We start from the raw sequence: 12,890 nt of genomic DNA on the forward strand, positions 1-12,890 counted from the left end.
CAAACCGCTCCAGTGCTCCAAATTTCCACTCACACACACACAACACACCAAAATCACAACACTAATGTCTTAAAAAAAACAATACTGTGCATAAAATAGTCTCGAATTATCACAATAAGATCGCATAATTTGTAAATCATGCGCGCGAACCCACGACCGACGCACAACTGAAGTTGTAGCGAGTGGGTGCAGATAAAAATATTTTTCTGACTACCCGCCTTAAGGCTAGGATTTACCGCCTCGATGCCGTGCATTCGTTACCTCAGCCCCCGCTCACCTCGCACTGACACTCGCGCTGACACTCGCGCTTCGCGATGACGCCACAGTGTAAAAACAAGCCGTAAGTTGGATTAAACCGTAACCTTCAAATAGTGAATAAATAAATAATAAAATTAAATATCCTTCGACATAATATTTTAACACTGCGCCTCTAGTCTCAAACTAAGCAAAGCTTGTACTATAGGATATGAACATATTACTTAAATAACATAACATAAATAAATACATTCATATTATGGTTAGAAAACACCCAGCCCGAAACAAACATTATTATAATGTTCATGCACACAAATGTTTGTCAATCAATAATGTCAAATAAAGATGATAATATTAAGTCAAACAAATACTTTTTACCGACAAAAATAGTAAGCAAATGATCACAAAAATGTAAACTTCATTTTAATATGAAATACTAATGTTCTTTTACGTATTGCTATTCTATTTAAGCAAATGACTCTAAATTAATCATTGTAAACCCAGAAATAGTAAACAATCCTCAAAACAACTTGCCTAGAGGTCCTCTTCTGCCCTTTTATAATTTTTAACTCAGATTCAAGCAGTAAACTTCTAAAATAATTATTTATGGTATCAATTAAATAACTGTATCGCCATCTAGTTATATAATTCAGCATCTTTAAAAAATTGTGAAACATCGGAATTGATGACTCGCCTTATATTCTTTCATCATCAAAAAGTACCTAATATTATCATCTAATTGTAAATTACGGCAACTATTTCCTCATAATTATTTGAAAATATAAGGCAAAAATGTTTAAGTTTTACAAAACTATGAAGAGCAGATATCTCGAAAACCATACAAGATATTATCGAAAAACTTGACTGAAAAAAGTAGTAAATGAAATGAGATTTCATTTTGTTGCAATAGTCATATCGCCAGGACGCATAGTTATTTATTTAGACAGTTTCTGAGATATAAGCGAAAAACCCAAAAATGGGACCTTCAAAGGCTGCGATCGAGAACTTTTGTCATTCACTTAAGTTACACGTGTTTTATAAGTTAGGCGATTTTTGTTTGTTAGGAAAAATGGATCAAAAAATCAAAATCAAAAATATTTATTCAGTTTAGACCACAAGTGGCACTTATGAACGTCAAAATATAGTAAATAATAAAAAAAAAGGTAGCCCCTATGGGGCACTTTACATGTCTCCTTACCTTTTGGGCCCTACCAGCACTTCGAGACAAACATATGGCAAGTGCTGAGAAGAAACGCCGGAACAAACTCCTTACGATCAAAGAATTTAAATCAAGTTTTACTTATAAAATGAAATGAAAAGTGTTTGAAATGTTAAAAATGGTCTTTGGTGAGTCTGCGGTGAGTGAATCAAGGGTTTACGAGTGGTAAAATCGTATCTAAGAAGACCATGAATGCATAGAAGATGACGAGCGCTCTGGACGCACCAGCATATCAACAACCGATGAAAATGTGAAAAAAACAGAAAGAAGTGGTTATGAAACACCGTCGAATCACAATTAGGGAAGATGCTGATGATGTTAGCATATCGTTTGACTCATGCTATGAATATTTTTTGGATTTTTGTCGGTATGAAAAATTAATTTGTTAGAAAATTGCTGAATTTTGAGCGAAAGTGGCGGCGAATTTTTGCTAAAACAAAACTGTAACAATGTTCCAATCTCCAAATTTACCGGAAATGGCTGTGTATGACTAGTTTCTATTTCCGTGAATAAAAATAACTTTAAAGGGTCATCGTTTTACAGACATAAGTGACATTAAACACGCGTCGCCGATCGATGTAAAGGCTATCTCAAAGATCGACTTTGAGAAGTATTTTGAGAATTGGAAGAAGCGCTAACACACGTGTATAATGTATAATAGGGACTATTTTAAAAGTTTAAATACTAATGTAGATCAATAAATAAATACTTTTCTGAAAAAACGAAAATTCCCGTTATTTTTTAACAGACTATGTATACATACATAGGGTTGCCAGGTCCAGAAACACAAAAGCCGGACTCTGTGCTTCATTTGGCCGGACATTTTACTTTAAAATTAGTGTCATAGCTCACGAAGTACTATCATCATCGGTTGCCCAGCGCTTGATATTATTCCGTAGCTCGGCTTTCTTTCGCATAAAAAGCCTAACAAAAGCCAGACAGGCTGGACAAGACAATATTTGGCCAGACAAGACCGTAAAAAGCCAAACATGTCCGGATAAAACCGGACACCTGGCAACCCGATACATATATGTATAAATGATCTCATATTAATCACATTTACCAAATCATAATTATTTCATAATAACCGGTAATTATTCATAATTTTTATCACATTTACCGTAACATATAAATCAGGAGGACAAGTCATAATAAATATTGTTCTTTATAATTTGACGCTTTCTTTGGAATAGTTAGGTGGCATTTAAAAGAAGGCGAATTAGTATATTAGAACTTTAGAAGCCTCTTAATATTCCCGTGGCTTAGTTTTAAAATCAAAGGTTGGATACCGTGGAAAAATAATAATAATAAACTTTATTTCTGTATAAAAACAGCCTAAAATATTATTATAAATTATCTGCGGCTTGACTCATAATTTCCCATAAATAAATTAATTTTAACTCATTGGTTTTATCTGATATTTGGAAAATGTACTATGTATCATGCATGATTGAAAATTCTTAGCTTTCTCCAGTAATACTGATATTATTATACTGTGACTCGCCACCCGCCAGACAGAGGCGATTTTGTCAAAAATATTGACAAATCGCGAACTGTCACAGGAATAAAACTGACACGCGTCCGTCCTCCGTAAGCGCCACCGCGCGACTGATTGAGATTGTTCAAGCCGTCATGGCCGATTTTTTCACATTTTTTCATCATAGTAACTAAATAAGACGCAATAACAAAATTTTGAAAAGTTGTCGACCTAGAAAATACAAAGTCCTATCTATTAGTATATATTTTAAGTGTAAAATGTTAAAAATGAATATATGAGAGTAAAACAAAAAAGCCGTCGACGTACTTCTTTGGAATTTTTTTTTATCGGACAAACTATGCAATATCGTGTTTTGGAAAAGTTGTCGCCCTAGTTAAAGACATTAACTTACTCCTACAATTTTTTGTTTGCTAAAATATCTTTTCATTTAGAAACTATCTGCAAACAAAATCGGTCAAATATCGACAATTTGGGAAATCATGGCCTTAAAAAAATGTTGGTGATTTACTTTACACATTCTAAAATTGAATTTGTATTGCGGCATAGATTTAGATGTCACATTAATGTAATTGAATTATTTTCCGCGTCAATAGATTTGGCAGATGTTTTTTACAAAAGATAAACATTTTCACTTTGTAATCAAAGGTAATGTAAAAAAAACGAAAACAGGTTGTGCAACCTATTCTTTTTTAAATTTTCTTTTTTTTTACTTGCGGGTTAACGTGAAATGAGACGGTGGAATGGAGAAACAATCGAATGATTTTCGTACATGTTATTTTTGTATCAAATGATATTAAAATACACGTCATCATAATTATTATAATGGGAATAATTGAAACGTAACACGTATTTTTGTAACGATTATTTCTGTGTTTAATTTAATGCGTTTATTAGCAGTGCNTGCCTATCGAATATAATTCCCCAGAAGCAGTCATATTCTGCAAACTATAAATCAAACATTTTACATCTCCATGTATGTACCTAAAAGAATAATAAGTGTGGATATGTACAAACTTTCATTAAAATTTTTGTTTTATCTTAATTATTTTGAATAATAAAATATACCTATGTATAAATGTATTTCGTATTTAAAATAATTATTAAGACTACCTCTAATTATCATTACTTTCAGAGGGGCACAGTAATAGAAATATGTAGTAAAGAAATTAAACAAATAAAACTGTAGTAATATTTTATCTTTAATCCATTTATTAGCTTCTACTAAAGCTTCCAATCCTTTTCCCAGTTCAGTCAGGGCTTCAGTCAGTGTCTCTTCTCTTTCCGCTTTGCGTTCCACACAATGTCTGCAAGTTCTGCTGTTCTACCACCCTCAGGAATCTCTCAGTAAATGTCGCATATTCCGATCGCTGTTGAGACGGCGGTTGGAGTAACAGTACGTGGAGGAGTTGTGGAATGTTATGCTGAAAAAGACAGTATGAAAAATAATGTATTAAGTTTTAATGGCATTTGTGACATACCTAAGTATATGCATGGCATAACATCCATACAAGATAAAGTTTTCTATATCCGAAACAATCTATATATAATAATTATACAGTGTGTCCGAGCATGTAGTGATCAAACTTTAAGGGCCAAATCTAGGGACAATTTTATCGATAAAAATACTTCAAATTTGGGGCTTGACCCATTTATCTCAAAATTACAAGGATTTAAGTTTTTAATTTTTAGTTTTCACCTCTTCCTTCAAAAACAAGTGAAAGCGTGGGTAGCTTAACATTAATAAGCAAATATTTTATATCATGCGATAGCCAATAAAATTATCTATTAGTAGAAGTAGAAAACAGACACAAGTTTCATACATTTTAAGGGAGTAAGAATGAATTTAATTAGAAAAAAACATGACTTTTTTCACTTCTTTTTCAGTTATTTTCCAACACAAGAAAAACCAGGTCGTTAAGGTATGTTTTATTTGCATTGTATTATTAGTATTTGAACTATTCTACAAAACGAATGTAAATTTATTAGTCTACGTATATTAGTTTTGACGTAAATGTTGAACAAAGATACCCCTTCCCAGCGGTTTCCATAGTAATCGGAATAAGTTGTGTGATTCTTTCAGGCAGTGCATTTTCGCATGTCGCGTGCGCTATGGAAACCGCTGGGAAGGGGTATCTTTGTTTAGCAATTATGTCAAAACTAATAGACGTAGACTAATAAATTTACATTCGTTTTGTAGAATAGCTCAAATACTAATAATACAATGCAAATAAAACATACCTTAACGACCTGGTTTTTCTTGTGTTGGAAAATAACTGAAAAAGAAGTGAAAAAAGTCATGTTTTTTTCTAATTAAATCCATTCTTACTCCCTTAAAATGTATGAAACTTGTATCTGTTTTCTACTTCTGATAATAGATAATTTTATTGGCTATTGCATGATATAAAATTTTTGCTTATTAGTGTTAAGCTACCCACGCTATCACTTGTTTTTGAAAGAAGAGGTGAAAACTTAAAATTCAAAACTTAAATCCTTGTAATTTTGCGAGAAATGGGTCAAGCCCCAAATTTGAAGTATTTTCATCGATAAAATTGTCCATAGATTACGCCCTTAAAGTTTGATCACTACATGCCCGGACACACTGTATATATGACTGGTCTTTACAATATAAAAAAAAATTAGAACAAAATCATGCATTACTCTTTTAATTTCGATTTCGGTGGGGTTAATGAATCCAAAGAGCACACTTAAAAAACCAACATTCGTTGCACATCTTGTGGTTTGCTTTTAAAGAATGTTAAGTGGGTCAACCATGTTGATAAGCGGATACTAACCTTGGCCTTTGTTCATTGTTTGTAATGTTAATAGTGTTTAGCGCACGGCTTGTTCCTCCTACTGAAGCTGCCAACCTCGTTATGTGGTATTTTTATTTTGTTTAATGGTTTCAATGGTGTGTATCTCAAGAAACCCTTTGCTAAGCCAGGGTTTCTTTTTTTTTACATAAATTCGAACAGTTTCAACTTGGACTGACGATGGGTGAGAGGATCGTGCCTCATTTGACTGAAACATTTTAAATTAATTAGATTATTACTTAAGTAACTTAAAAATATCGCATAAAACTTTCACAAACACAAATGTATACTTACTTTAAGATTTTCTCAATCTCAAACATCAATAACATCAAACGTAAACAATCAACCACAGATTAGAGNTAGGTGTACCAGAATCTCATGGCAAATGGGGAAAATAAACTTTGTTGAGTGCAATACTGGGGAAATTGGATTAAACGATCTTGAAACTGTTTCTGTATTTTTTTTTTACTAATATTAATGAACATGAAGTACGAATGCCTACCTATACATTTTAGGTATGTGTATGAAGAATATTGTTATACATCGGGTTTTTAACATAGAAACATGTCTTGAAAAATAAGTAAACCGTATATTACTGTAAATAATTTTATTATGTATCATACTTATAACTTTTCACTTCATTCAGAACTAGAACGATTCTAAGAACTCCACTTGCAATTCTTGTTCTTCAATAGATGATCAAGTTAAAGAGGTATTTATACAGGGTGGAATTTTGTAATGCCACCTGGAGGGAAAGTACTCTTAAGTTAATACTGTAGATAGAAAATTTTGCTGAAAGAAAATATTCCTTTATTTTTGAAAAAAAAAAAGAAAGGGAACTGCATTCAAAGATATTCGAATTTTTTTCGAAAATTCACTACTATACCATACAATTTTCTGTAACATTATTAAAATAATTTAAGATTTCATGGTTTTCGGTTCATTTGATTTATCAAGTTTGTTAGAGAGATTTCATCCTTATACTATTAACCCTAACGATCGATGTAATAAAAATACAGTATGTAATTTTTAACAGAATTTGTTGGTTCGATTCCCGGGCGTGGCAAGCAAATTTTTGGAAATGTTTGAATGCAGCTCTATTTTTTTTTCAAATAAAGGAATGTTTTCTTGAGAAAAAAATTCTATCTACAATATAAGAGTACTTTCCCTCCAGGTGGCATTACAAAATTCCATCCTGTATAATATAAATCGCTCTTTCAGCATTTCAATTACTCAAACTTGCTTATTGAAATCTTTTTCAATTTTCTTTACATAGTCATAACTTTTTCACTATTCCTCTGCACCAATGTATGAAATACACCTGCCCCCCTAGACAAAACGCACTTTTGATCGAATCGAAAATCGAATCCGTCAAAACTCCATACAAAAAAGGGGCTTTTCGACCACTTTTCGACTGGTTTGCGATTTTATTTTGCACTTTGTCTAGACCTACTGAAAACCCCATAAAGCAGCTATTAGGTAAGAATAATATTAGTTCAAAATAAACTGCTGTGTATACAGAATAATATAAAAATAAACAACCCTCTTTCTGACGCAGTTAGGTAATAAACTAAATGTATCAAAACATTTCACTCCAACTGACTGTCAACTCAACGACGCGCTTTAAAATCAAAGATTGACTTTGAATTATGCCATATTTTACCATACACATTGAAAACAATATGATTTGCTTGAGCTTTTTCGATTTTTTCACAAAAATAACAAATAGGCATGAAGAGATTACAAAATTTCTGCAGCGGCTGACAGATCTCTTGATTTACTTTGACAGGTGACAATAGAGCCATAGACAATGGCCATATGAAAAACACACTTTTCCAATATTTTTGTTTGCCATGAGATTCTGGTACACCTATACCTCTAATTATCATTACTTTCTGAGGGGCACAGTAATAGAAATATGTAGTAAAGAAATTAAACAAATAAAGCTGTAGTAATATTTTATCTTTAATCCATTTATTAGCTTCTGCTAAAGCTTCCAATCCTTTTCCCAGTTCAGTCAGGGCTTCAGTCAGTGTCTCTTCTCTTTCCGCTTTGCGTTCCACACAATGTCTGCAAGTTCTGCTGTTCTACCACCCTCAGGAATCTCTCAGTAAATGTCGCATATTCCGATCGCTGTTGAGACGGCGGTTGGAGTAACAGTACGTGGAGGAGTTGTGGAATGTTATGCTGAAAAAGACAGTATGAAAAATAATGTATTAAGTTTTAATGGCATTTGTGACATAAGTATGTGCATGGCATAACATCCATACAAGATAAAGTTTTCTATATCCGAAACAATCTATATATAATAATTATATATATGACTGAATCATGCATTACTCTTTTAATTTCGATTTCGGTGGGGTTAATGAATCCAACGAGCACACTTAAAAAACCAACATTCGTTGCACATCTTGTGGTTTGCTTTTAAAGAATGTTAAGTGGGTCAACCATGTTGATAAGCGGATACTAACCTTGGCCTTTGTTCATTGTTTGTAATGTTTATAGTGTTTAGCGCACGGCTTGTTCCTCCTACTGAAGCTGCCAACCTCGTTATGTGGTATTTTTATTCTGTTAAATGGCTTCAATGGTGTGTATCTCAAGAAACCCTTTGCTAAGCCAGGGTTTCTTTTTTTTTACATAAATTCGAACAGTTTCAACTTGGACTGACGATGGGTGAGAGGATCGTGCCTCATTTGACTGAAACATTTTAAATTAATTAGATTATTACTTAAGTAACTTAAAAATATCGTATAAAACTTTCACAAACACAAATGTATACTTACTTTAAGATTTTCTCAATCTCAAACATCATTAACATCAAACGTAAACAATCAACAAGTAAATTTGACATTTTGTTTCGTTCGTAACAGCACAGATTATGTAGGTATATGCTATGAATTAGAGATTTCTAGTTTTTAACGTAAAATCTGCCTTAATTTGTTCAGATTATGACATTTAAGTTAAAGAAATAAATAATGACTTCAAGTTTTGTGCCAAAATCCCAATATTTTAAATAAAAAACTTGAATCGAAAAACTCGACTAACATTTTTGTTGCGTGTGTCAATCCCTAGGCCGCCTCACTGTCCACTTCTCATCACTCGCGCTGAGAAATGTTTACAGAATGCCGAATCAAGGTCATTTTGTAACTTAAGTGAAGGGACTCTGGACATCGTTGGGTGAAGGGAGTTTTTGTTAGAATTTTATAGAATCGACATGAAGCTCAATATGAGTTAACAAGATGTTATTAAAACTGGACGGGCGTCCATTCGGCACACATAGTGTTTAGTTTCCAGTTGAATTTATTGTATGAACTTGATACATTACTATGTGTCGATACATTTCCCCCCTTACCTACTAATAAAAAGTTACACACTTCTTGAATACTGTTTTAAAATGTCATTTCCATACTAAACGTCACTTTATAACACTGTTCAACGAGTGTATAATTTTTATTATGGGTAACTTTATATTTTTAACTAGCGGCCGCCCGCGACTTCGTACTCATGGATCTCGTTTTACCCCCTTCATCTATCTAACGCGGTTTAGATTTTTTCATACAAATGTTTTTTCCCGCTAACTCCCGTTCCCGTGGGAATTTTGCAATATCCTGTTGTAACTAAGCTTTAAGTTTACTAAGGTACCTGCATGCCAAATTTCAAGCGTCTAACTTAAGCGGTTTAGATTTTTTATACAAAAGAATTTTCCCGCTAATTCCCGTTCCCGTGGGAATTCCTAAGTATCCTATAACCTGCCCAATAGTATGAAGAATAACTGTACCAAGTTTTGTTTAAATCCGTCGAGTAGATTTTGTTTCTTTAAGGAACATACAGACAGACAGACAGACAGACAAACAAAAGTTTTACTGATTGCATTTTTGGCATCAGTATCGATCACTAATCACCCCCTGATAATTATTTTGAAAATATATTTCATGTACAGAATTGACCTCTCTACAGATTTATTATAAGTATAGATAGATTAGAGCCATTGTCAATTTCACTTGGTCTTATTGGTTTACAAGATTGCCAACATCTATTGCTACAGACTATAAATGTAACTACGGCATATAGGGACCTGTTAAATGGTTTTTAGATTGGTTCAAGCCTTCGTATGTATTTGTCAGCCGAATTGCACTCGAGGGAAATTGATCCTTCGAAACCTCTACTTTCAAATTAGACTTCGAATTTAAGACTTAAATTTTCCCTCAGAACTAGCTTAGCTTTAGCTTCGTTGGGTTTTATTGGCGGTCAAATTGTAAAGACATTACGAATTTTTATAAGCTTTTGTGCAAAGCGAACTTTATGTATTTATGATAAGGTCTAACATCGATTGACAAAAATACAGTTTGTGGTGACTTGATGTGCTATTGTCTGAATGAAATTTTTAACAGTATTCTACCTTCTAATAAGTCTACCACTCATTGCCATAGAGATACATAGAATACTTACCCAAGGTCTCCGTAGCGTAGACGTTAGTGAAGTCTGCTGGCAACCGCAAGATCGTGGGTTCAACTCCCACCTGATTCTTCAACCACACCAAACACGTGCAGATTGGCATCGCCGGCGCGATCACCAATGACAGGTCGCGCGGACTGTCATGGGTCACACGACCTGTCATTGGCCTATGATCGTGCTGGCGATGGCGATCTGCACGCGTTGATGTGGTTGAAGCTTGAGGCAGTCTGTTCGCGCTGCTACATCAGCGCCACCAGCGACGCTAGCGCCCCCTATCATAATCAAGCATGCTCCATAGAAAGAGGTCTATGGAGCCGAGAGAATTTTGTCTATGCGACGACCGCCAACCGAAGCGTCGCTTCCATTTTTTACCGCCAACAAGAAAGGCTTTATTTTTGTAATGTACCTATAATATTGTTTAAACCTAAGTAAACTCCAATGTTCACCGAAGAATGGCTTCTTATTGAAAAGGCCCCTATTTCGAGAATCTACAAACTATAATCCTAAGCTCCAACACAGTCTATTAGTGTATGTAGCTCCATTATTTATTAAAATTTAAGTAAGAAAGACAAGTCTACAAGTTTAAGAAATGTCGAACGACGCAGTAAAGAGCAGGGTGATGTTTTTCCAACAAAACTCCTCCACAGATTGACGCGCAATTTTGTATCGAACACGTTCTTTGTAACAACTTGTGTGTGACATTTCAACTTTTACGAAAACAAGTCGATTTAAGTTAAATTGACAAAGTTAGAAATTATATAATTATGTTTCGAACATTTGGTAATATTTATAATCTTGATAATTGCATCTTAGAAACTTGAGATTCGAGGAAAATTTTTGGCTTTCATTTACATATCTTTTTAGTTCATTTCAATAGCAATTTAATGAGGCATCTTAGAGCTTAAAACGGTCTACCTGAAAACGGTGGAATTTTAAAGAGTACTTAGTGACTTTATTAGCAATTTGTGCACTAGAAATTACTCATAGTCAAGATGTACTACTAATTACAAGCAAAAAAGGATTTAATAAAGTAGATCTGTTATTTTTTTAAAACAAGACTCTCTCTTCGAGTCCATTAGAGACTGCAGCTCTATCAGAAGGGGAGTATAATTAAAACTGATTCATTTACGCAAAGCAAATAAAACGTGGATATCTTCACAGACAAAATCGTATCCTCTCGAACGTAAACAAGGCCAAATGAAAATAAATCAGCTCCCTTAACAATTTCCCTTTAAATTAAAGACAAAATAAGGAGCTTACTTTATCAATGTTTTTCTCTGAAGTCGCATCTCTTCATTTTGCTTGATTTATTTGAACGTTAAAAAAGATTCGGGGGAAGTGAAGTTCGAATTAATACGAGCCAAGACGAGCTAGGATAGTCATTTGTTTCTGTTTTTGTTTTTCATAGCTCATTAATTTGACAGGATTTATTTGCCAGCTTTGATTTTCGGACACTGATTTATAACGTTCCAATTATAATACGAAAGTTGCGTTCGGAGCGATAAATGGAATGGGCTGAGTGTGAAAGCATAAGTTAGGCAGGTACTCTCTCGTTCTTACCATTACAACTGTCTCTACGAATCAGAGGCGGCGTAAGGCGTAGGCGACGTGGGCCACCGCCTACGGCCTCGCGGTACAAGGGGCCTCGCGCATCAAAAATTTTGAAAAAATGTATACAAGGTGGAGATGACAATATCACAATACGAACATTGACTATTAAATATAAATTCTTGATAGCTAAACAATGTAGTTAAAAATAAAAATATATTTTTTTCCAAACAAATTCAGCCATAATCAGACACAAAATTAAGCAACAACACGGTTTTAAGTGACGAACATTATTCTTTGGCGCAATATTCCTTTAAAAATAATCACTGAATCAAGAAATCAGAAACTGTCAATGTATAGACCTTTGACCCTTTTTTTTATTATTTCATAAAATCCGTCTTCAGGTCGCCACAGAACAAGGCCTCGCGAAATCTGTCTTGCCCACATCAAATTTAGGTCTTGCCCCGCCTCTGCTACGAATTATAAAATAGATTGGGTAAACATGCTTTCGAATCAACGGTTACGTTTTACAGCTCTTATCTATTTTCAATCACAGTTTATTCAAGCCAGCATTTCGTTACAAGTAACCAAAATAACATAACATAATACCTAACCTAGTAAGTAATTTTTACCTAACCTAGTAAGTAATTTTTTCATGAACTTCAAATCGAGAATTCACGAGTAGGTAATTCTCGAATCATTTGATTTCCAAAATTGACTGAAAACCAGAAATGTAGCTATAGAAGCCAATTTAATGAAGCTGTCGACCGCTGGGTTAATGATCCGAATTCGATTTCGTTTTGGGGTTGTATTCCGAACGTGTTGAAATAAGAAAGAAGATAAATTAAGTATGGAGTTTGGCTATATCGTTGTACACTCAATAATTAAATAGCTGGCTCTTACGTAGTACCTATAAACGTAAAGAGTTTACGTATTTTTAGTATCCTTATTCTTTGACTTTTTAAAAATCGTATTTCACTTCCAGAAAATTCACCTTTTCCGTGATTTTCCAACATAATGATAAATCGACTTAAAAGGTAGGCATGTCTATAATTAGGTCGCAGAGTAGACCCCACATCGTGATGATTAGCGTAATCAATTT

The 12,890-nt window shown here is 33.9% G+C and overlaps 2 long non-coding RNA genes across 2 annotated transcripts; both read right to left on the reverse strand.

Moving 5' to 3' along the window:
* Positions 1-4,067: 4,067 nt before the first annotated feature.
* LOC114353769 (uncharacterized) lies at positions 4,068-9,003 on the reverse strand. The gene is made up of 4 exons (XR_003655951.1): positions 8,569-9,003; positions 8,257-8,482; positions 7,659-7,969; positions 4,068-4,082 (listed from the first exon to the last, which is right to left on the reverse strand). It is a non-coding gene; the product is annotated as an uncharacterized LOC114353769 (long non-coding RNA).
* On the reverse strand, positions 4,154-6,130 carry LOC114353770 (uncharacterized). The gene is made up of 3 exons (XR_003655952.1): positions 6,077-6,130; positions 5,765-5,990; positions 4,154-4,393 (listed from the first exon to the last, which is right to left on the reverse strand). It is a non-coding gene; the product is annotated as an uncharacterized LOC114353770 (long non-coding RNA).
* Positions 9,004-12,890: the final 3,887 nt, after the last annotated feature.

Source organism: Ostrinia furnacalis, unplaced genomic scaffold, assembly GCF_004193835.3.
Source record: "Ostrinia furnacalis isolate ACB-3 unplaced genomic scaffold, ASM419383v2 OfSCF1803, whole genome shotgun sequence".
NCBI classification, from domain to species: domain Eukaryota; kingdom Metazoa; phylum Arthropoda; class Insecta; order Lepidoptera; family Crambidae; genus Ostrinia; species Ostrinia furnacalis.